The following is a 25,547-nucleotide window of genomic DNA, read 5'->3' as shown; positions in this document are numbered from 1 at the left end:
CAGGACCCAGAGATCAGGTTGCTGATCCCGCAGGAACCCAGTCCTGAGCACGGGTAGGTAGTCACCGCGTGGCTTTGCAGGGGCACAGACTGCTGCCCTGGGAACTTGTCCTGCAGTCCTGGGACACGCTGGGAAGGGAGCCTGCACCCCGGGAGTCCCGCCAGCACAGTGCTGCACCCAGAAACTTGTTCTTTAGCCAAGGAGCACTCGGGGGGAGAAAAAGTCTCTATGGAGCAGCAGTAAAGAACATTTGGGGTACAATTCGGCAGCCTTTCCTGGGCACCTTCCTCTCGAGGAAGGCGAGTCTGACCAGGGGTCTAGATGATGAAACACAGCATCTCCCACACGCTCCTTACCCACTGCGACACGTGTCAAGTGTGCCGCCTTTCTCTGCGAGCGCACCTGCTTCGTTTCCTCATAATGCAGCTCCTCTCGCGGGTTTCCTTCCATGAATGTGCCAGACAGGGACACATTAAAGTTTGTTTTCCTCGAAGCAATATACCGGATAGTTAGATATAGTGCGTGGAGAAAAATACATGGCTGAAACTGGGAAGAATTGCAGATCACAGGAAATTTCCAAGCCTGCTCCCCTGTTTTTATAGGGACTAACCATATCTTCACCCACTGTTTAAGCATTAAATCTTACAATGAATATAGGGCTTTCAGTCCAGTAATGCTATGTATAACAAGTGCTCACTCTCTTTCTTAATGAGGAAAGCAAGGATTAGGACCACTAAGTGCCTGAGCTGGGGGTGGGGGACTTTATGGGTTCATGTAGGTGGCAGAAGAGAAGCTAAAAATAAAATAAAATCTCCCAGTTCTTATCCAAGGACTGTTGTGGGTGGACATAAACTAAGAATTCTGACTCATAAATTCAATTCAGTGCTTTCAATAGAGTTTCTGAAACTCATCATACATGATTATGCCAACAGCCACCTGCTGTGGGGTTCCATGGTGTAATGGTTAGCACTCTGGACTCTGAATCCAGTGATCCGAGTTCAAGTCTCGGTGGAACCTGCCTTGTGTTTTGGTCCCATTTTTGTCTTTTCCTGGGAAAGAACCGTTCACCTAAATGACAAAAGTCAATTTTGTCCCTGGTGTCTCCTATGAGTTTCTGCAAGTCTTGAGGGGTCTGTGTCTCGGTGAGGAAAAAGGAATAAATTTTATCCTGGCTTAATGGAGTTTATTTTACAAGAAAGAAAAGAAGGATCAAAAGGAAATATAGAAGGAGGGATGCCTGGGTGGCTCAGTGGGTTAAAGCCTCTGCCTTCGGCTCAGGTCATGATCTCAGGGTCCTGGGATTGAGTCTGGCATTGGGCTCTCTGCTTGGTGGGGAGCCTGCTTCCTCCTCTCTCTCTGCCTGCCTTTCTGCCTACTTGTGATCTCTGTCAAGTAAATAAATAAAATCTTTAAAAAAAAAAAAAAGTAAATACAGGAGGAAAATGGCAAATGCCCTGCACTCTGCTGTGACTAGAGAATTAACTCTAATAAAAAGCAACAATCCATTTATAGGACATTCAGTTTCTGTGCATATTAGAATGAATGTTTTAGATATTTCAGACATGGGAAATAAGTAATTTTAATGGTATTGGAGAATATACAGACAATGAATAGCAAATTTCTCTTCTATCATGGTGTCTAGCTCTAATTTCTGCCCCCTCCTCATCCCCTATAGCCACTGAGCCCAGTTTATATATATAACATATGGACAGACTTTGCACACGCACAAACCAAATGTGGGAAATCTTAAGTTGGGTGATTCTACATACATCGGTGTATTAAACGCACTATTACATTTTTAAATATCTGTAGATTTAAGATATTTTAAAGTAAAAATTTAGGGGAATCCATAATAATATTTTAATTGCAATATTCACCTGGTCATTGTGCCACCGAAAGAATGCCAAACAGCCCTCTTTCTCGGAACACTCCTATACCGTTGGTGGGAATGCAAGCTGGTGCAGCCACTCTGGAAAACAGTATGGACATTCCTTGAAAAGTTGATAACAGAGCTACCCTATGACCCAGCAATTGCTCTACTGGGTATTTACCCTAAAGATACAAATGTAGGGATCCAAGGGACACCTGCACCCCAATGTTCATAGCAGCAATGTCCACAGTAGCCAAACTATAGAAAGAGCCCAGGTGTCCTTCAACAGATGAATGGATAAAGAAGATGTGGTATATATAAAGTGGAATATTATGCAGCCATCAAAAATGAAACATTGGCATTTGCAACGACATGGTTGGAACTAGAGGGTGTTATCCTAAGCAAAATCAATCAGAGAAAGACAATTATCATATGATCTCATGATAGGAGGAATTTGAGAAACAAGACAGGATCATAGGCGAAGGGGGGGCAAAAAATGAAACAAGATGAAACCAGAGAAGGAGACAAACTATAAGAGACTCTTAATCCCAGGAGACAAACTGAAGGTTGCTGGAGGGGAGGAGAATAGGAGGGCTAGGGCAGCTGGGGGATGGACATTGGGGAGGGTGTGTGCTATGGTGAGTGCTGTGAATTATATAAGACTGATGATTCACAGACCTGTGCACCTGAAACAAATAATACATTATATGTTCATAAAAAAATAAAATAAATCCCTCTTTGTCATAAAAAATGAGTAACAACTCCTGTTTCTTTGCTAATTACATTATTTATAGAAGTTCCTTTTTTTCATTTGCTCTTGTACTATTTTGCACAGGCCTTCAATTTTTTAAAAAATTCTAGTATAGTGTTTGTTTTAGATGAAGTGAGTCTGTTTTTCTCCTGGCTTGAAAATTTGCAGACATTTCTCTAAGGGCTGGAAGATTCCTTCCAAACAAATGGTCTCATTATGATTCCAGATGTGTGTGAGCTTGTTATTCTCCTTCCAGCCGACACACGTCACTCACTCCAAGTGTGGCCACTGCAGATTCTCTCTCCGTCCACTGGACTTGTTCACTGTCGGCTTCTTCTCCTGTTGCCCCTTTGTGTAATCTGTTTAGTCACACTCTCATATCCACATTCTCCTTCATAGTCAGTGAACTGCGTACAGTTCCTGCCACTCCATTTTCCAAAACCAGACATCTGTGGTTTTCTCTCACACAGTGTGCGTGTCACTAACTGTAGAATACTGTGCACTTCTGGAGTTTTGCAAGCACTGCACTGGGGAAATACTGATTAGGGTCTTACCATTACAGGATTTTTGTTCCCCTGGTGCCCACTGTTCTTGGTTGTGCTGCTTCAAGGAATGAAGAGGTAGACCAGATGGAGATGAAGAGGGGAGGACAGTATATTGAGCCGTAGTACAAAGCTCCCAGAGAGGGAGGGGGCCCTAGAGGGCTGCCATTTGGGCTTTGAATCTAGGGGTTTCTATAAGCTGTTTTGCAGAACTATCTTGAGCACCCCGAGTGTGGATCCCCTGTGGACTTGCTGCTAAGATGTCCCAATCAGGGCTTGGATCATGCACCTGTCTGCCTGTCCGATTAGTGCTCAGGGATTGATGGTCTTTTGGGCTGACATGTGGAGACTAACCGCTCAACTTGTGATAGTGACCGATGTATCAGAATTCATGGTGGTTTCAGGATGTTTTGCAGAACTCACCTCTGCAAAGGTTGCTAGACAGAATGCTATTGTGGTCTCCTCTAAGTTGTAAAGCAGGACGCTAGTGCAGTTTTGTCTCAGCTGTCCTGAATTTGTTGCTTTCTTGTTGGGGACCCTGGCCCTGATTTCCTAAGTGCCCAATTAACTCCTAGCATCATCATGCTCCTTTGACTTTCAGAGTATGTGCAATCTACTCTTCCGTTCCTCATTCCTGTATAGAGGTTGCGTTTCATTTGGTCAAAATTGAAGTTTGCTTTATTCTCTTTTATAGTCCTAGATGTGTGTGTTTTCTTTTACAGACAAAAATGCAGAAAATGTATGAAGGAGGGCACACATTGCATGGGACACTGGGTGTGGTACATAAGCAATGAATCTTGGAACATGAAAAAAATAAAATAAAGATGTTTTTAAAAATGCAGAAAATGTCTCAACTCTGCAGCGGTAAAACCCTGGCTTTATTGCACACATTTTGTTATCAGAAAATTGTAATGACTCAAAATCAGAACATTTATTTTAATTTTTTTTTAAAGATTTTACTTATTTGTCAGAGAGAGAAAGAGAGCACAAACAGGGGGAGCAGCAGGCTCCCTTGCTAAGCAAGGAGCTGAATGCAGGACTTGATCCCAGGACCCTAGGATCATGGCCAGAGCCAAAGGCAGACACTTAACTGGTTGAGCCACCCAGGCATCGCCCAAACCAGAACATTTAAAGAGGATATGGTCAGCAGATATTTTCTCTACACCAAAAACTGGCCACTATGCTTGATTAAAACCCATAGCCATGTGGACTAGTCTGGTTAGTATAGAAGAGGGGAGGAAGGATTGTGAAGATTCTTTTCCTTTCTGTTTTTTCTGATGAAGCATGAGAAGACCCAGCCTAACTTAAGAAGGAGGAAGGCATGAATGAAGTAGATGGGTATATTTCCAGAGGAAGTAGAGATGTAGTTTGCCCACCGTTGATATCCATCACTCATTGTATATTGCTGATGAAGTTTTCAAGTGTGATCAGGGTCTTGTAATGCTCTCCCATCAAGAGCGTTGCCATCTACAATGACAGCCTTGTAGTGTCTGTTTCCTAGGACATTCCATGAATAGATTGCTTTATTGTCTACAAACTAAATAGGCCCTCCGACGAGGTGAAGGGGACAGGCCTGGTACAGGGATTTCTGGTATATGAGTGGTCCTTCAATAGAATTAATCATGCCAGTAGTCTTTGATCCTCTCAAAGTCTGTTCATCTCACATCATGCACAAGGCCCTATTTGAGATTGTTTTAATGTCCCTTGTTACCCACATCTATTGTGAGATGGAGCTCAAAGACCTTGGTCAAAATCAATATTCCTGGGGCGCCTGGGTGGCTCAGTGGGTTAAGCCGCTGCCTTCGGCTCAGGTCATGATCCCAGGGTCCTGGGATCGAGTCCCACATCGAGCTCTCTGTTCAGCAGCGAGCCTGCTTCCCTCTCTCTCTCTCTCTCTGCCTGCCTCTCTGTCTACTTGTGATCTCTCTCTGTCAAATAAATAAATAAAATCTTAAAAAAAAAAAAGAATCCAGATGAGACAATTAAAAAAAAATCAATATTCCTCATTCCTATCCCAAAAGAACTTCAATATGTTGAATTTCAATTTTGAAATTAAGAGGTAAACAAGAATTTCATGCAAGAGAAGCATTTCCATAAGGGAAGGAAGAAAGGGGAAGAAAGCAACTTACAGAATCCAGAAGCTGGTCTGGCATTCAAGCCATGCCATGTTATTCTCCTACTGGGCATAATCTCACCGAATATCAACATCAGACATGGTTCCTCTGAGACCATGGGCAAGTGAGATCAACAGGTGACATCACAACTTTGTCTAAGCTAAGCCAAACCAAGGTCACTGTGGCCACCCACAAAATACCTGACCTCCCTCTGCCTAAAACAAATGACTGCTACTCCTTCCAATCATGGCTTTACCTTCACTCTAGTCTACCTCCTTATAAACAAGATCAGTTGAGATACTCAGTTATAGACTTGCTCCTGCTTTCTGACAGTTTCTAATGTAGATTAGAATCCTGCTACTTTGGACCCTCACCCAAAACACCCAACGGAATCCTGAAATAGGTTCTTTATAACATCCTCTATAGACACCTCGTGATTCCTTTAGTGTGTGTTCTCACTGCAGTAGATAACAAGCCCAGCCTGCTCAGCCACAGGGATGTTCCTGGTACCCTGGCTGGAGGTCATCGACACGGTCTACATAATGTTAAGAGCGTCAATCTGTTTTTTGGAATTCAGAGCAGGCATTTGAATTAATTATGTTGCCCAGTTCAAAGCACGTTACCATTATTGGTCCATATACAGCTTTTTGTTTTCATTTGATTGATTGATATTTCCCTTTCACAATAGAACATTCTATGCCTTCTAACTCCACTAGCAAGTATTCTACTGTTTACTATGTAACTTCCCCCTGACCTCCCACCCCTGACTATTTAAGTGTTTTCTTGTGAAATATGTAGTTCTGTTTGCATGTGTTTTGTTTTGTTATTTTATATGAGCAGTCCAGTGGGGCACACACAGTTTTTCGGTTTAATTTGTAACTTCTTCGTTTAATTTGTAACTTCTTCTCGCTGTTTAGTAATTCAGTAGGTACATCCACCCAGTCTGATCAGCTCAGCAAGTCTTAGAACAAAAAGATTGATTAAAAATCCCACAGGTGCAAACACCACTACATAGATGAGTATCTTCCTATAGACTTGTGGGATATTATAACACAAGACAGAAAGAAAAGTTGGATCATGTGATACCTTTGTCCTTCTCTTAATTAAATGGTGCCAGATTTGTTTCCAAAATAACTCCATAGCTTCCAATCATCAGCTCACAAGCATTGATATCCCTAGACTACTGACACTTAGAAATTTCTGTCATTTTAATGATATATATATAGATTCTTTGATCATGTCTTTGAAGATGTCCCATCAGATTTTTAGACTATCCCAGATGTAAATTAGTATCTGTAAAAACAATAATTTTTATTGATTTTTTTTACCTCCATAATGATCTCCCTCTACTCTCTCCCACAAAGTTAACTTTAAAACTATCTAACATAGGGTGTCTGGGTGGCTCAGTCAGTTAAGAATCATTATCTTAGGGTCCTGGGATGGAGCCCCATGTCCCCATGTCATTGGGCTCCCTGCTTAGGGGGCAGTCCACTTCTCCCTCTGCCCCCAAGCTCCTGTTCATATTCTCTCTTTCTCTCTCAAGTAAATAAGATCTTTTATTTTTAAGTATCTAACATAAAAAAGTATCTAATGTTTAGCTTTTTACTGGAATTTCTTTCCGCAAAGCAGATGTCAATATTTTTGTGTATTTAATTTTATTTTCCATGTGATATTTTGCTAGATATCTCATTCTGCTCCTGAAATTTTCACAATTTTTTTTTTTAGATTCCTCCATATAGTTCCAAGTGAATGTGCTCCTTTTAAATGCTGCCTAATACTTTCTGCAGTAAATACACCTTCTTTGGCATAAAATACATCTGAGCTGGATGTGGTCTTAGACTTACACTATGTTTCCCAAGTATCTTGTAGGTGTTTTTCCCACTTCCTCACACCATTGATTATTATTCTAGAGAATGCTCTTTCCAGTATGATTCTTCCCCTTGGAATAAGGTGATTTCTTCAGTGACTCCCTAAGGAATTATGTCTTTATCTTCAAAATCACATAACTTTACAAGGAAATATCCAGTGTTTTCCTCTCTGTTTGTGGTCACCTTTTCCCACTGCCCCATTCTTGTCGTCTCTCCTTCCTCTCTGATAAGTTTGCTCCCATCTTTCTTCCTTCTGGACAAGAACTCATAAGTCTCTTAATCTACTATTTGTTTCTTCCAATCATTTGTGCAGTCCTCAGAAACACTTTAATCCCCTGAAAGTGCTATAGGAGGTAGGTAGTGGGGACAAAAGAATCCACTCTGGGGTCTCCATGCAGCAGAATTGAAGCATTAATCCTTTCCAACAAATATGTGGACTGAGGCTTTGTAGAGTTTTCAAAATCTCACTCCTTTCCAACATATGGGGCTTTATTCCATCTCTGGGGCCAAAATAGCTCTTCCCTTTCTCTCAAATCAGTCTTCAGTCATTTATGGCTGGATCTCTGTGGACCTTGTAGTCTGCAAAATAGATCTGTTGTAAAGGTCTACAAATAATGACACGTGTAAAGTCTTTGGAATGGTGTGTGTAGTAAGGGCTTGAAGAAAATAGGACCTGTTATCTATTATTTTGCAGTAGTAACACATTTACTCCCGAGCCTGCAAACTTGACAGTTTTAGGAGTGTCTCCTAAGGAACTCAGGAGAACCTCGGTCTTCAGTCTACACGTCTCATTGTGCATCATTGGGCTGTTTCCTCATGGGTTAAATGGAAATACACTATCATGGGGCTCCCGCTTACCTCCTCTCTTCTTGGCGCAAAGTTTTCATGCATCCTAATCTCGCTCTGCGTGGAGAGTGGTTCAGGGGAGGGCTGGGGATTGCCAGCGCGCTTTCAGAGCCCAGGAGCTGGAGCCTGATGGGAGCTGAGGCATCAGATAAACTCCGCGCACCTTGTCTGGAGGGTGACGCTGGCAGGGGAAGGCGCGCGCTCTCCGTATCTGCGGGTGCTGGTGGAGGATTCGCGTTGGGGAGCAATCTGGATTGTGGGAACGTGGTTCGGTTCCTGGTAAAACCGTAGTCGGCAGGATTCGAACCTGCGCGGGGAGACCCCAATGGATTTCAAGTCCATCGCCTTAACCACTCGGCCACGACTACTTGTTCGGTGCCAGCCTAAAGAGCTGGGGTGAACCACTGAAGGCCGCGGGGAGTGTCGCCCATGGTAGGTGCGGCCTCTCTCTGGAGAACGAAGGAACCCACCCGCAGCACATCAAGAGCCAGCTGGGTCATCAACGGGCCATTACAGGCTCTGGGACGGAAGACTGGAAAGTCAAGCACCCGGGGCGCGGGGACTGGTTCCCTGGCTGCGGCCACCACGGTCACACCTCGTGCTCGGGATCCTGAGGAAGGCCAGCCGGGCTGAAAGGGAGCCGTGAACAACGTCAAGTTCGCAAACGCAGGCGGGAGAGGGATGGAAAAAAAGGGTCGTGGGAGGTGCGGAATGTCTCGTCAGCTTCGGGGCGAAAATCGAAATCAGGACTCTATTCGGTGGCATTCGACTTGTTCTTCCAAAAGAACCATTAAACCGCTCTGGGGCGGAGAGGGAGGTGGGGGCCTAGTTTCCGTCCTGACCTCAAAAGCCCTGGCGGGGAGGTCTGAGATCCCTCAGGGACAGGAGGGGGCGCACGGTGGCTCCCCGCGGGGGAAAGGGGCGCTCGGAGCGCACGCGGTCTCCAAGGCCCTGCGCTCTGCCCCGCGCAGCACAGAGAGGAGCAAAAAGGAATTGAAAACACACAAATGTTGGAATAGATCGAGTCAAATTATAGGGTTGATTCTAGGGTCAGAGACTCTCTGGTTTACCAGACTGGGATAAGGAGGGGGGCACTCGGACCGATCCCATTTTATGGAAATGTCAGAAACCCTAAAACCACGGACCTCTTCTGGATCCTAGGCACGGAAGCACATTCCCAGAGCATAAACTGGTAGATTTAGACAGAATCTCACATACAAAAGGAATGTGATCCCCAGGATTGAGGCCGAATATGCTCCTCTGAGAGTTAAAGCTCTCTCATATCTGTTTTCTTTTAGGGTTCGGTACCGATGATGTTCCCTCACTGTATTCTAGTTTTCTATGGCATTTGCTGTAGAATTCCATTAGACTCAGAAAGGGTTTATAATGTTTAACCCAGTAAATTTATTTTGAACTTTATTGTCCTTGAGCTTATCAAAGTATTGTCCCTGATCAGCAGCGTGTGCATCACCTGGGGTCCCTTGAGAAATGCAAATTCTCTGACCCAGTTCAGATCCGACAATCAGAACCGGGAGAGTGGGGGGCGGGGAGACCCAGTAATTTGTTATAACAGGAAGCCCGCCAGGGACTTCTGATACCCATTGAAGTTTGAGAAGCCCTCTCCTAAGGAAACATTTTTTTTTTTTAATTCTTAACGAAGAAAACCATGCATTGCACAAAAGCCTTTGCATTTCCCATTGTGATAGTTTAATATATTAAAAATGGGTGAATGTGTAAGTATTTTTGCTTCATCTGACACTAAAATGAGATTTGGCAAGATTCTGTTATCGTTCTGTTTGTGGTATAATATTCACCCACAAAGTAGTGTGGAATAAACATGACTTCAATGAGACAGACTTTTTACATGTAAAATACTGAGAGGAAGGAAGGAATACTTCAAAACGTTTCTAGTGTTGGTTTCTGGGTTGTGGAGTTATGATTTAACGTTTTTGTTTGTTACTACAATGTGAAGTAATCAAGTCTTATACATGAATGGGAGAACAATGCATTTTATTGATTTATTTATTGATGTTACCCAGGAGTAGGCATTTGCTTCAAATGGCTCTTGGATTAATGCTGGCTTGTTCAGGGCACTCCGCAGTGCATTCACCTTGAACTTTTTTCTCAAATAATCAATGCCAGTTAGCAATTGGCAAAGTTAATGAGAACTTTTCCATCCCTTCTTGCTTTCTGACATTTAACTGGGTTCTTAAAAAATAATTTTGAAAGAACACGGAGACAGAGAACAGTTTTCTAAGTCTTTAACATTTGTAATATAAATCTTCCTATTTTTAAGTTTGGGGAACTGTTTTATTTGGGGCCTGTTCCATAGTTATTCCTGCATATGAATGAAGAAAAAGGAAGTTTTGAAATAGGTGGGACAATCCTTTAAATCAAATGGTTGTGAGTTTTCTAAAAGACCGCTACATGTTCCTTCCATTATATGGATAACCCAAAACTTATTTTTTTTCTTTTTTTAAGCAAAAAACAATTTATTTAAATTAATTTAGTTAATATTTATTATCTTATTAGTTTCAGAGGTAGAGTTTAGTGATTCCCCAGTTGCACAGAACACCCAGCATTCATCGCGTCATGTGCCTTCCCTCCTTAATCCCCATCACCCAGTTACCCCACCCCCCAACCCAACCCAAAACTTTAAAAAAAAAAAATCGATGTTCATTTGGAGGTGTTCAAATCAGGGCTAACCTCACAATTCCCCAGTGAATGCTAGCGCCTGTGTGGGGTGTTTCCTGAGTCCTCATCAGAAGCTGGGCTCCTGGGAGGTCTCCTGCTCCATCTCCTCCCAGCAGGGCCATGAGAGGAAGGCAGGGCGACTTGGCCACGTTGCCACAACCACACGCCAGTCCCCGGAATGGTGGCCATCAGTAGGAGCCACCACCAGCAAATGCACTTTGTGCTGGCAAATGGGACCTTTGGAAGAGGCTACTTATGCTAATGAGGCTGGTGACTCGCACGTAGTCGTGGCCGAGTGGTTAAGGCGATGGACTAGAAATCCATTGGGGTCTCCCCGCGCAGGTTCGAATCCTGCCGACTACGGCGGCTCCCCTCTTTGGGGACGCCACTTCTTGTCTCATCACCTCTGAGAGAAGTGGCCCTTGCCTTTCCGGAAGGAACAGGACCCTTCCCCAGCCTTGCTCTTTACAGGGCGCCTCAAAGACTCCGCAGCTTCCCCATGCAGCCACACATCTGCGCACTTTTTCTAGTAGTTTTTTCCAGAAGGAACTCCACCACAGCCCCCAGAGGGCTTTCTTTCTGCAAAGTAGAGCCCAGGCTTTGGGATGCTTTCATGTTTGCTGCCATCAGAGCTTGGCTTTCCGGGCAGCCGCTCCTAAAGGAGATGCCGCAGCGTGCTGCCTTCTGGAATTGGACCTGTTATCTGGGCTCTTCAGCCCTGTACATCCTTGCCACCTAGAAAGGAAATTCCAGCAAATTCTGGATCAAATGTAGGTGAAAGCCATAACTCGTAGCCACGGTCCTCAAGCCGCAAATCCACACGGTATTGATAGCAAACCACGACACAGCTAAAGAAATTAGGTAAAGCCTTTTTCTTCGTGGAACAAAGTTGAAGATGTCTCACTGGGGTGGCTTGTCCTGGGGTCCAGGACAGTGGTGATGAGAGGTACTAAAACCCTATATACTTTAAGAAACTTTTCTGTTCCCTTTGCTACATCTGTTAGTCTTTCAGAAGCAGCAGAACATCCTAAATAAAATGTTACTTATGGGGTTTCTATGACTTCCAAGTGGAAATGGCCACCTCTAAGTGGCAATTGCAATAAACAGGGGAAACACAGAACCCAGAAAATTCGTTAAGTTTTAAGAGACCAGATGTTGCCTAGCATCTGTCTCTCTCTTCTATGCTTCCTTCTTCTCCAGGAAAGGGCAAGTATTACAGATTAAGGGCTTCATCTCAGCGGAGACCGTAGAGTTAGCGTTGACAAGGGGTGGAAGTAGAGATTCCCATAGCCTTTGGCTAACGGGGGCAGAATTCCATTCCACTCTGTGTACCTACCTGTGCCTTATTGTGTGTGCGTCTGTGTCTGTGTGTGTGTGCGTGCACGCGCGCCTGCCTTATTTTAGTGTCCCAGACCTGTGCTCTGAGGAACTCACACCCATGAGTCCTCTGAAGAGGGTGAGAAAATTCCAAGAACTGGTTTGACTAGAATTTTGGCTTCAGGCATGGGTATGCTTTGGCCTCGTAGTTCATAAAGTTGAGGTCGATGACTCACATAGACACATTAGACACATGACACTTCTTTAGCAACTTTGTCTTTAATCACAGTTTAGTGGCGGTGAAGCTTAGTTGTTAAAATTAGGTTGCGTGACATGTAGGACATTCTGAAATGCACATGGTTCTCAGCCTGGTGTCTGCGGTCTCCAACAGAATTTGTGAATTCCCTGACGTGGTCTCTACAACTGTCAGTTTTGTGTCAGGAGCCTCTCTCTGTGAGAGTTTAAGTGTTATTTTACATACCATGGGAGTTCGACCCAAAAATAGGTGAATAATTTCTTTCTTGATAACTTCATGACCACTGAGTGAGAAGAAGAGTTTGCTCGCTCTGTTTTGGAAAACATGTAAAATGACTATAAGGAGATAAGTGAGCTCTAAACAAATTCCTTCCAACTCCTAATAGGTTTGTCTGACATGAGTCCAACACCTGTCTTCCCGATGACAAAGTCATGGTCACCACCACACCAGGGAAGAGAGCTTTATTGGAAATCACAACGCTCACTGCCAAGCCCATGTATCCTTCCAGTGTTCACAGACCAAAACAGGCCCAAGTCCACCTAAAGCAAATGACTTTCCAGGACTTGTCTGGTCCATGTTGCTAAGAACATTGACAAACGTATTCTCCGCCCCCCCCTTTTTTTTTTTAACCATCATGTCGAGACAAACAGGCTCTAATTTAAGGATCAAGTTCCACAGGCTGCCTCTTGTGTATAAAACACACGGACCGGCAGTTTCTTCCAACCAGCATCTTCAAGTCCCATTCACCTAAAAATGACAGGTTTGAGTTGTATTTTCGCCTTCCACTTCATCTCTGCCATTATACTTTCAGGGTTTTTTTCAAAATTAAGATTTTATTTTTAAGTCATCTCTGCACACAGCATGGGGCTCAAACTCACAACCCTGAGATCCAGAGTCACACAGTCTACTGACCGCGCCAGCGAGGCAGGTGCCCCCACACTTCCAGTCTTTAGCAATTTACTCACACTCTTCCTGGGTTGGCTTTATTAATTGTGTGTGTACAGGGCAGCCCTCTGTACAGGAGCAGGAACATGTTCTTTGTCTTAACTTTGTATTACTATACCCCAGTCAATAAGACTAAATCCATTCAGAAATGGAGTTTTATGACATCATGAATCAAATGACAGAGACTCTTTAACCAAAATTGTTCCATGGTGTAATGGTGAGCACTCTGCCCTCTGAAGCCAGCCATCTGAGTTCAAAGACTCACAGGTTATTTCAGTTTGTTTTTCTGTTGTTGGGGTTTGTTTGTTTGTTTTGTCTACAGAAGCTGTACTAGGCAATTTCATCCCTGACATCTCTCAGCACTTAGTAGGTACATCTGGGAATCCTCAGACAGCCTCATTGTGTTTCATAGGGAAGGAAGAAGGGGTCAAAAGTAAATACTTCCACTTAAAACAGCATCAAAAAGAATAAAATATTCAGGAATAAATTTAAGAAAAGAAGTGCAAAACTTATACTCTAACAGCTACAGAACACTGTTGAAAGAGGTGAAGACAGATAAAGACAGGCCGTATTATGGATGCACGTTCACATTGTTATGATGGTGATTCTCCCTCAACTGATCTTCCTATCAGAACGCTGGCTGACTTCTCCGTAGAAACTGATGAGGTGATCCTAAAATTCCCATGGAATTTCAAGGGAACCAGAATATCCATAACAATCTTGAAAAAGAAGAAAAAGGACTCACTTCCCACCCTCAAAACTAACCACAAGATCGTGACAATCAAGACAATGAGATCAATGAGATAGAATCAAGAGTCCAGAAATAAAGCCATAGGTCTATGGCCAACTGATAAGAAGTGCCAGGACTCTTCAGTGGGCATAGAATAGTCTCATCAACAAATTGTCCTGGGAAAACTAGATAACCATGTGCAAAAGAATAGAATTAGACCCTTACCTCACACAACGTACACAGATTAACTAAAATGGGCCAAAGACATAAGGTCTAATATCATAAAACTTTTAGAAGGGAACACTGGGAAAATCATGACCTCAGACTGGGCAGTGATTCTTAGATATGACACCACAGGCACAAGCAACAAAAGAGGGGCAGCTAAGCAAATGTCATCAAAATTAAAAGCCTTCGTGCCTCAAAAAACACTGTCAAGAAAATAAAAGACAACCAAAAGAATAGGAGAAAATATTTGCAAAGCACTATCTGATAAGGGACTTGCTTCTAGAATTTATAAAGAACTTTTACAACTCAAGGGAGAGACAAAGAACCCATGAAAAATGAGCAAAGGAAAAAAATGAGCAAAGGACAGGAATAGACAGTTCTCTAAGAAAGGTGTAAAAATTGCCAATAAGCACACGAGAAAATGCTTGCCATCATTAGTCATTTGGAAGATGCAAATCAAAACCACAGTGAGATATCACTTCATGCCCATTAGGATAGTTTTAATGAAAATGCCAAAAAATAACAAGTTGGGGAGGATGTGGATAAATCAGAACCATCCTACATTCCTGGTGGGAACGACAATGGTGCATTCAGGTTGGAAAAGAGTCTTGCAGTTCTGCAAAAGATTAAACATAGACTTGCCGTTTGATCATCAATTCCAGATATATAAACAGGATAAAGGAAAATCCATAAATAATAATGATAGTAAAACGCAAGTTATTTTGACGAATATGTAGGGAAAACTAAAACCTCCCTGCAACCCACAAGCTCAGCTATTTCATTTCCATCCACACCAGCAACCTGAAGCCAGGTCTGGTAGAACCTTCCAGAGTTAAAATATATGCATGTACATAACCTTTTCACTCCAGTTTTTAAAAATCATAACTAATGCATGTAATCCTGCGGTGAATGTTAAAGCTCGTTCCAGCTGTGGGATGTGTCTCCTGACTCTTCATCAGAAGCTAATCTCATTCCAATCATCTGTCAGAATAAGGAGTCCTTCCAGTTCTGAGAAAAGGGCGTTAGTTGCCAATATGGTGCAACAGCCTGATCGTCATTCAGATGATGTTAAAGGATAGGGAAGATCAACCACAAATATACTTACCGGTGTGCAGTTTGACTCTACGGAGAGCTGAGGTAATAAGTGTGGCTATTTATTTTATCAGGAGGAGGTTTCATTGTGTAGTCGTGGCCGAGTGGTTAAGGCGATGGACTAGAAATCCATTGGGGTCTCCCCGCGCAGGTTCGAATCCTGCCGACTACGGGCATTTTGACATCTTGTAGGTTGCTTTGAAATCCATCATTGCTTCAAGTCCGAAGAAACATGAATTGTATCTGAACTATAAGTGATGTATCCTCATTTACTAAACTTCGCTGTTTTGGTCTTGGGATTAACTGGCCTATGGTGGAGTCTCTCAATCTGGCAGAAAAGAAATAATTACCATATCATTTAGTAGGTTTGAACGGAGTCCTAATGTTTTCTTGTCTCCCAAGAAGAGTCCAAATTTCAGAGATATTGTGGTGTTTCAGGGAACCAAAATCCTGCTTGAAGGCAACTCTTTCAAAAAGAAAGAAAGTGAGAGTGCTTGCTTCTCCACCAGACTGTGACTTAAAAATAAATAAATAAATATTTAAAAAATAAAAAATAAATAAATATTTATTTATTTTTAAGTCACAGTCTGGTGGAGAAGCAAGCACTCTCACTTTCTTTCTTTTTGAAAGAAATATATATATATATATATATATTACAGAGAGAGGCACAGTGAGAGGGGGAACACACCAGGGGGAGTGGGAAAGGGAGAAACAGGCTTCCCACCAAGCAAGGACCTTGAGATCATGACCTGAATGGAAGGCAAATGTTTAAGGACTGAGGCACTCAGGTGCCCTAGACTGTCACCTTTTCAACAATTTCCTTTCTCAAATCCCAACTGTTTCCTTGATATCTCCCAATCTGTTCATATTTCCATGTATCCGTATGAGGCTGATCTGGAATTCTGTGCTTGGTTAACACAACCCCAGCCTGTTTATGGGATGAAAATAAGTAAAGAAGTGCCAGAAATAAATGCTGTCTGAAGACAGTAAAATCATTTGCTTCCATGTAACTGGAAATTAAGGTCCAAAATGAAGCTGTAATCAACCGGCATAAAGTGTATTTTCATTGCCTGTTAAGCATTATAATACTTATTATAATACTTAAACTATTTTAAACATAATAATCATGATATGAAGCTCAAATGATATTGCGATACATTCAGTGGGGGAAAAATGTCCTTTCTATCTATGTACTCTAGCTGCTCAATTACCCTCCACAGCGGGATGAGTTTTTGTACAACTATCCAGAGTTATGTGTGTATAATAGTCAGTCCACTCTGCATTTTTATGTTTTAAAGATTTTATTTATTTATTTGAGAGAGCATGAGTGGGGGAGGGGCAGAGGAAGAGGGAGAGGCAGACTTTCCATTGAACAGGGAGCCGGAGCTCCCCTCCATATCCGAGGACCCTGGGATGAGGACCTGAGCAGAAGACAGACCCTTCTTTCAAAAAAAAGGGGAGGGGAAGTGCGCCTGGGTGGCTGGTGGGTCAAGCCTCTGCCTTTGGCTCTGGTCATGATCTCAGGGTCCTGGGATCCGCAGCCTTTGCTCAGCTGGGAGCCTGCTTCCGCTCTCCCTGATCTCTGTCTGTCAAATAAATAAATAAAATCCTAAAAAAAAAAAAAAGAACCTTAATGTCTAAGACACCCTTTTAAATGAATGGTACAAGCACACACACAGTGTTCATGTTGGTTTTTTCTTTCCCTTAAAAATATATACTATTTTTCTATATTCTAATATGGACATACTTCTATATCCATAGAAATATGTCCAACTGACTTTTTCACAATAGACCAGAAGAAAATTTCAACGGAGGGGGAACTGTCTTTTCAACAACATCCATAGGCAAAAACAAAAACAAAAACAAAACCCAGCAACAAAACACAACAAAAACAAAATCCACATTGACCTAAACCTCATTCTGTGCACAAAAATTAAAATGAATCACAGACTGAAGTGTACAATTATAAAACTTTTAGAAAATAACATGCAGATCTTCAGGCCCCGGGGTCAGGCAGATTCCGTTGACTTGATACCTAAAGCTCAACGCTTAAAAGGAAAAGAGCTAAATCGGATCCCTCCAAAATGAAAAACTTTTTCTCTGCAAAAGATACTATGAAGCAGTTGAAAAAAAACAAGCTACAAATTGGGAAAAGACATTTGTAAATCACATAGGTGACAACGGTCAGCACACAGAATTCTCAAAACTGAACAGATTTAAAAAGAAAACCAACACTTCCGTCAGAAAATGGATAAATGCCATGAAGAGACATTTCAGCATCTCACCCAAGATGGTACACAGACGGCAAATAAGCACGCGAAAAAATGTTCAACACCGTTAGCCATTAGGGAAATAGAAACTAAAACCACAATAAGATACCACCCTACGCCCAGCAGAATGGCCAAAACAAAAAAACACCCATTCTCGAGAGGATGCAGGGAAACTCAGTCACTCGCACACCCACGGTGGGAATGTAAAATGGAACAGGGAGTCCGGAAAATGGCTTGGCAATTTCTTACAAAACTAAACAGGAAATTATCAGATAATCCAGTAATAAATACCACTCTTGGATATTTAGTCTAAAAACACGGAAACCTAGGTTGCCGCAAAGATCTACATGTCATTTTTTCCCAACATCTTCACCCAGCAGAGCCCTAAACTGGAAACAATCTGTATGCAGGGTGAGCGGCTCAGCAGCTCTCTGCTCAGACAGCGGAATTCTCAGCAGCACAGAGGGGTGAGCCAAGCTACATGCGGTAGCTTGGATGCCTTTCTGGGGAATTACGCTGAAAAGAAGCCAGCCTCAAAATGTTATATTTTGTGTAATTCCACCGGTACAACATTCTGGAAATGACTAAATTCGAGAAATGAAGACTCAGTTTCTGCTCTGCTGGTGTTCGGGAGGGAGCGCTGGGAGAATGGGGCTGGAGTTACTAACAGGCGACAGGAGGGATTCAGGCTGTGAGGAAGTGCACTTTCCCAGGGATGGATGTGGGAACCGCACGCGGATAAAACCACCCAGAAATAACTCCCCGCACCACCCTCAAAAATCAGTACGGGGCAGGGGGATCAGAAGAAGACTGGAGGGCTGTATCAGAGTCAGTATCCCACTCGTGATAGTGTAACGAGCCAAGACGTTCCCATTGAAGGAACCAGGGTAAAGTGTTCTCTCTTTATCATTTCTTACCGCTGCACGCAAGTCTGCAGTTATAGCGAGGACACGTGTCTACATGTACCACAGATGTAATCCACATCAGTGCAGAGGAGCACACCCCACTCCTAGTCTCCGCTGCAGAATATTCCATTGTGTTCCACAGTTGATTCAAAGAACCGAGAACTGTGGGTGATTTAGGGTTTGGAAATCTTTCTACACATAATCTCACAGCAGGAACACATGTCCGTATTCTCCAGCATTTCTCACGGTTGCGGAGTGGTTTTTTTTTTTTTTTTTTTGGTTCAGCCTATCTCCCCACTTCTCTCAGAGTTTGTTCTCCTTTGCAGTTTGGAATGTAGCTCACTGATGACCATCAGAGACCAACAAGGTAGGAGGCTGGAAATCATGCCAATTCTGGGACAAAGTACAGCATGCCAATTTGTCATAACAGCATGACGGTAATCTATATGACTAATTATGTCAAAGAGTAAGAAATTTTGGCTTCCAATACATGTTTCAATGTGTTATTTCACCTCATTGGGAGAGAGCAAAAGTTTGAGACAATTACTTTGTTCCACTGATTTTCTCTGGATCAAGTGATGACTCTAAGTCTTTGCTCCTGGAAAGATAAGATAAAGACCCAGGCAGAGGATCACTGAGTCCAAGATAAACTCACTTCCCTGCCAAAAGTGATAGCGGGCGGGGTGGGGGATAAAATCTAAACGCAAAGCAGGCTGGAGGCAGAAGAGTGAAGTTCAATGCCGCGGCGACCTGGAGGGCCTGAGCTCTTCAGTGCCCAGGGAGAAAACCTGGGCTCTCCAGCTATAAACCCGTAGGTTGTAGCCCTTCTCGTGCATGCCAGCTCTAGAGCCACTGTCAGGAGAAAAAGCAGGCTTCTAAATTCGAAGCCAAAAAGCCAAAAAGTGGGTCGTCAGTCAAACTAAAACTAAGAATGGGTGCTGGGCTTAGCTTCATAGACTTCCACAAAGCCTTTTTAAAAGGTCTCGGCTTGAAACGTTTAGTTTCCAGAGAGGAGCTTTTGGGAGTCACGGTGACTGGCGCTCAGGGCCATGGGCCAGGGGGTCCTCTTCTGGAAGGAGATTGGGGTGCTCTCATACTGCTTGAGAGAGAACTTGGGAGGTGAGTCCCCGCGGCTCAAGTGAGGACCTTCTCCCCCCGCACCCCCTCCAGCATTCTGTCCTGGGCTGTCAGCACTAGATCTGCAGCTTCTGGGGCAGGAGATGGGAAAACAGCAGAAAGCAGGAGAGTCTACCAGAGAAGGCAGAAGCCTGCAGAATTTGGAAGGGCTTCGAAAGGGGGTGAAGGAGGAAAGCATCTGCGGCTACCTCAGAGGTTTGAAGGGACGACAAACCATGCCTGCATGAGGGCACATTCTCCCCAAGTTTGGGTAAAATCATCTTGTGATGGGCCTATCTCTCCCCCCGGAGCTGTCATTTCCAGTTTCTTAAACTGCCTGGAGCCTCCGCGGCCTGTGGAGTCGCTAGGGCCTCCTGTCTTCATGCGCGAGTCTCTCGGTGTCCGAGTGACGGAGAGACGAGAGGAGGCAGGCGCGAAGCCTCCTGCCCTATGACCAGAGATCTGGAAGCGGGGAGCAGAGCGGGCGCCTGCACCAGCTCTGGGTGCAGGGAACCGCAGGTGGCTCTGGACCCGGCGAGGGGGCCTTGGAAGTAGGGGCGTTACTTTGGGATCTGCAGTCATCGAGAGCGGCAGAGCGGAGGACACGCACGCCGATGGGGGGAGGGATCACTAAAGGTCTCACAGACAGAGCCAGCTTTGTTGATAAACAAGGAAAGGCAAGCGGTTGGAGGACCAAGAAGGAATTCCAGAGAAAGGGCTTTGGTTGAGAGCGAAGGCGACTCCTGAGTGGTTTTGGAGGGTTGGTCCGGATTCTCGTCTGGAAAGCTGACGTCCTGGGCATTACTATTACCAGCGCAAAAGGGAAGCTTGGCAATCTCGCCAAGAAAGGACTGGAGATGTGTGCAGCCCCGAGCTAGAGCTTGTGTGACAGCAACGCAGACTGTGACGCTGGGACGAGGTACGCCTGGAAGAGACGGAGGGAAGGAAAGAAGAGTGGAGAGAAGACGCGGGAAGCAATCGTAGAGACGTCATAGGGGGTGCGGCAAGAGGCTGAGAATTAAACTGGAAACGCAGGTGACTCACATCCAACGCAAGCAGAGTGGCGCAGCGGAAGCGTGCTGGGCCCATAACCCAGAGGTCGATGGATCGAAACCATCCTCTGCTAGCTTCCCTTATTGTTGCCCAGAAAGTTCGGACTCTCCTACCTTGCTCACAACCCCAGAACAAGGCCTCGGGGGAAGTCAAGTCTTCTTATCCCCCTGCGACGGGCTGGACTGGTTTTCAAAGCTCCCAGAACCACAGGGCAGACGCTCCCACCGTTTTACTGGTCTTGCCTGTCGCCTTCCCCCTCCCGGGCTGCAGGCCTGACTCGGGCTCCAACATCACAAGGAATCAAAGAACCCTCGGGGGAGCTGGACGGCGCCGGGGGCTTGCTCCGCCGCCAGGGGCTTGCACACCTGGAGCGGGATGAAGTCACGGTCACCTGCGGAGGGCAGCATTGGGGACCGACGTGGAGAGGCGGGAGTCTCCGCGCGGGGGGGGCGCTCGGAAGGGAGACGGAGGAGCAGGTGGTCAGTGCGGGGGAGAGGGACACCAGGACAGCGCGGGGGAAGGGGGGACCCTAGAGGAGGGGGGCCGAACGGGAGGCGGGGGCCGCACCTGCGAACGCGCGGACCCAGGGAACCCTGGAGACAGAGTGGGGGTGCGGGGGCGCAAGCGAAAGGTCCAGGATTTGGATTTAAGGGAGGTGGTCCTCGCGGACTGGAACAGCCCACAGAAGGAGTGTCGACCTCTTTTCTCTGATTTCAGATAAGGGACCAAGAGGGACCCGGGGACGAGCCCGGGACTTCTGATCCGCCACCCCAGGCCGAAAGGGCGTCAGGCGGACTCCTGATCCTTGTGTCTTCCCCTCGCGGGGCGCTGCTCCTTCCTCCCAGGACCTCGTGCTCCCTCCGCAATGTTTGCCAGCTTCGGGCCTGTGCTTTCCTCCCGACTCCGCGGTGGTGAAACACCTCCTTCCTGCAAATCACTAATTCCAGGAATAAACTCCCCCTCCGTAACCCAGCCCGACTTGGATCTCTTTTGTCCCCGCACTGGCACTCACCTACCGTCAGTGATGCTGACACAACCAACGACCTGCTCAGCTCCGAGGCCCGGGATGGAATTAGAATTACCAAGACTCGGAAAAGACCCCTCTAATCCCTCCCATCATGGACCGCTCTGTCCATAGAGGGGCAGACTTTGAATCTGAAGGTCTAGGGTTCAAATTCCTGTTTTTCTCCTTTTGATTTCTGCCTCACCAGAGAGGGCCCACCCCCTGGAGGATGGCTGCCCACTGGAGAATTTCTGGGGACCCAGTAAGTAAGGAGTAAGAAAAAGGACGTGCGAATCTACCCAACTTGACATCCTTCCTTGCTTCGGGGCTTAAGTGATTCTCATTTGTACTCCCTGGAGGGAGTGTCAGTGAATCAACCCGCCTTCCACCGCTGGTGAAGACCATCAGTGGAAAACTGCTGTGGCATCTCCTTTAGGAGCGGCTGCCCGGAAAGCCAGGCTCTGATGGCAGCAAAAAAACGAAAGCATCCCAAAGCCTGGGCTCTACTTTGCAGAAAGAAAGCCCTCTGGGGGCTGTGGCGGAGTTCCTTCTGGAAAAAACTACTGGAAAAAGCACGCGGATGTGTGGCTAAGCTGCGGAGTCGTTGAGGCGTCCCGTAAAGAGCAAGGATGGGGAAGGGTCCTGTTCCTTCCGAAGAGGCAAGGGCCACTTCTCTCAGGGGTGATGAGACAAGAAGTGGCGTCCCCAAAGAGGGGAGCCGCCGTAGTCGGCAGGATTCGAACCTGCGCGGGGAGACCCCAATGGATTTCTAGTCCATCGCCTTAACCACTCGGCCACGACTACGTGCCAGCCGCCGGCCTCATTAGCATAAGTAGCCTCTTCCAAAGGTCCCATTTGCCAGCACAAAGTGCATTCGCTGTTGGTGGCTCTTACTGATGGCCACCATTCCGGGGACTGGCGTGCGGTTGTGGCAACGTGGCCCAGTCGCCCTGCCTCCTCCTCCTGGAAGACCGCCTTCCTCTCATGGCCCCGCTGGGAGGAGATGGAGCAGGAGACCTCCCGGGAGCCGAGCTTCTGATGAGGACCCAGGAGACACCCCACACAGGTGCTAGCATTCGCCGGGGAATTGTGAGAGTAGCCCCGATTTGAACACCTCCAAATGAATATTGAATTTCAAAATAACTTTGAGGACATCCACATAGTGGAAGCCCCTGCAGCTGGTAAAAGGAAAAAAGCACACTTCCTTATCTCGAGGAGGCACACTGTCCTCTCTGTTGTGTTCTTGTGCCTTAAGAGTGCCTTAAGATGAGAGACTAAAGTTCCATTCACAAGCATCGTTAGTACGGAGTCAAACTTACTTTAAAAGAAAACAAGCCAAAAAAAAAAAAAAAAACCTTGCTTTTTGGAATTTTGACTTGAAGGAAAGTGAGTTGGCCATAGTAACCACTTCCAGAGCCAGACAAGACTCTTTCCCCAAGTTCATTATCATCTTCAGGCTTGGATTTACTTATTTTATGAAAGACTCACTTTCAAAGCCCGAGTTTTCTCCTGTTGAGATGGAAAGTTTCAAACCCAGACTCTGCTGCCAGATCCCCAGGGTTCCCCAGCAGAATCAGTCCCTTACTCCTGCGTGATTTCAAGTCAGTTACTTCAGAACCCTGCGTCAGTTTCTCATGCTGTGAAGTGAGAATGTCATAGTTTAATATGTTGCTATGTGCTGAGAAAAATCCTTAACACACAACCGCCTCTGGGTTAAATGCTGGCTTTCATTCCTACTGCTAACCAGGTATCTCAATCAAGGCAAACATTTGTGTTTCCTGAAGCAAAACACAGAAATAAAGCATGACTCTGAAGCATGAGGATTTATGACTTTTCACAGTCCACATGCCAGTGTGAGCCAGATGGAAGTGGGTCACAGCCAGCACCCCAGGAGCTCCCCCAAGACCCCAGACACTTCTTACCAAGTGTAAGTGTGCTGGTGAGAAGGGCGCTAGAGTTACTGAGTGGCTCGGGGGTAGCTCTGTGTGCAGCCCAGGCTCACTATAGGGGTTTGGCTTGTTAATGGCAATGGGAATACTAGGACTACAGAGCACCACATGTCTGGTGGAAAACTCAAGAAGCCAGAGGTGTGCAATTACCATAACGACTAGTTGGGGGGGGGCGGTCTTCTGTGAGCTGTGAGCATAGTTAATAGACCACTGTGTCCCGAAGGGTCAGACAGACAGTTGGTATGTGTGCTAAGTAATCTGTGTAATCAAGGATGAATGGGAGACTGAGACCACTTCCCCTGGAGGAAGTCATGATATTTGGACAAGTTCCTGGACCTAAGCTTGCCTCTTTTTTCCTAAAAGCTGTATATTTTAAAAATTGTGTGTTTAGCCTAAGGGTTGATGATCCTTGAGTTCACTTTGTGCATTCAGTGAGGTCAGACATTCCAGTTTAGAGAGGTTCACCTGCAAGAAGATGGAAATAAAAACAAACTGTAGCCTCATCCCCGCCCACGAGCAGCAAAGAGAGTGAGGAGCCTAGAGTCCCACCCTTGCTGACTCGTGGCAAGGTGCTCCCGACCACAGGGTATCAGAGAAAGCAGAGGAAGAGCCCGAGACCTTCATTGTCCCAGGCTTTAAAGGGCTTTTCCCAAACCCTGTCAGTAGAAAGCCTATAATGTGCCCACATTACCCCCTCCCACTTGGCAGTAAAGACGTGTCTCTTACCCTCCCCACTGGGGTGGCATCAGAAGAGGCCTAGGGAGAGAGAAGATTTTCATCGTTGCTTAGCTGGAAGGGCCATACACACTCCCTGTTCGTGGAGCTCGCGTGGCAACGACAGCGCGCTTCTACGCCTCCAGCCAGGGAAGACCCATGGGAGCCTCGTGGGGAGCCAGGACTCCCTCTCCTGCACAGCACTAGGGCACTGACATCTTGGGTATCAAGAGGACTGAATGAGGAACCTGGAATTCCATTCCTACCCAGTAGTAGCCAGGAGGTTTGCACCTTCCCCGGTCAGAGCAGTGTTAGGTGTTCGAAGGAACCAACTAAAACAAGGCTTAAAAAAGATCCAAAGTGGGGCGCCTGGGTGGCTCAGTGGGTTAAAGCCTCTGCCTTTGGCTCAGGTCATGATCCCAGGGTCCTGGGATCAAGCCCCGCATCGCATCGGGCTCTCTGCTCAGCAGGGAGCGTGCTTCCCTTCCTCTCTCTCTGCCTGCCTCTCTGCCCACTTGTGATCTTTGTCTGTCAAATAAGTAAATAAAATCTTAAAAAAAAAAAAAAAGATCCAAAGTCTCGTAGCGTAAAACCCAAAATGTCCGGGAATCATCTGAAAACCACTTGTCATGCCAAGAACCAGGAAGATCTTAAACTGAATGAAAAAAGACACTCAGTAGATGCTGTGATGGGCAGAATATTGGTATCCCCAGATGTCCGTGTCCTCATTCCTAGTACTTGAGAAGATGTTGCCTTACGTGACAAAAGGGATTTTGTGAACATGATTAAGGGTAAAAATCTTGAGATGAGGGGATTACCTGAATTATCTGGGAAGGCCCAATCTAATCACAAAAGTGCTTAAAAGTGGAAAAGGGAGGCAAAACAGTAGGCCATCGAGATAGGACATGAGAAGGATTCAACCCATCACTGCCGACTTTCAAGATGGAGGAAGGGGGTCTACAGAACAAGGAATGTGAAGGCCTCTAAATGCTGGAAACCATTTTAAGCTTTCAGTGAGCAAGTAAACCTTGGTGTTACACCTACAAGGAACTGCATTCCGACCCAACTGAGTAAGGCAACGGATTCTCCCCCAGAGCCTCGAGAAGGAATGCAGATCTGCTGACACCTTGATTTTAGCTAAGTGCGTCAGAGGACACTGTCAAGAGAGGGGAGAGACAACCTGCAGAACTGGAGAAAATATTCATAAATTATGTATCTGATAAGGGTTTAATGCCTAGACTATATAAAATAATTTCCATAACTCCACAATTGAAAGAAAACCCAGTT

General features: G+C 45.4%; 6 non-coding genes across 6 annotated transcripts; 4 read left to right on the top strand and 2 right to left on the bottom strand.

Annotated features, from left to right (window-relative positions):
- Positions 1–945: 945 nt before the first annotated feature.
- On the top strand, positions 946–1,017 carry TRNAQ-CUG. Its single transcript has one exon. It is a non-coding gene; the product is annotated as a tRNA-Gln (tRNA).
- A 7,260-nt stretch (positions 1,018–8,277) lies between these two features.
- On the bottom strand, positions 8,278–8,359 carry TRNAS-UGA. Its single transcript has one exon. It is a non-coding gene; the product is annotated as a tRNA-Ser (tRNA).
- A 2,607-nt stretch (positions 8,360–10,966) lies between these two features.
- On the top strand, positions 10,967–11,048 carry TRNAS-AGA. Its single transcript has one exon. It is a non-coding gene; the product is annotated as a tRNA-Ser (tRNA).
- A 4,292-nt stretch (positions 11,049–15,340) lies between these two features.
- On the top strand, positions 15,341–15,422 carry TRNAS-AGA. Its single transcript has one exon. It is a non-coding gene; the product is annotated as a tRNA-Ser (tRNA).
- A 5,173-nt stretch (positions 15,423–20,595) lies between these two features.
- Positions 20,596–20,667, top strand: TRNAM-CAU. The gene has a single exon. It is a non-coding gene; the product is annotated as a tRNA-Met (tRNA).
- A 1,652-nt stretch (positions 20,668–22,319) lies between these two features.
- Positions 22,320–22,401, bottom strand: TRNAS-AGA. The gene has a single exon. It is a non-coding gene; the product is annotated as a tRNA-Ser (tRNA).
- Positions 22,402–25,547: the final 3,146 nt, after the last annotated feature.

Source organism: Meles meles, chromosome 5 (assembly GCF_922984935.1).
Source record: "Meles meles chromosome 5, mMelMel3.1 paternal haplotype, whole genome shotgun sequence".
Lineage (NCBI taxonomy): Eukaryota > Metazoa > Chordata > Mammalia > Carnivora > Mustelidae > Meles > Meles meles.
This window is presented reverse-complemented; position numbering and strand designations above follow the sequence as displayed.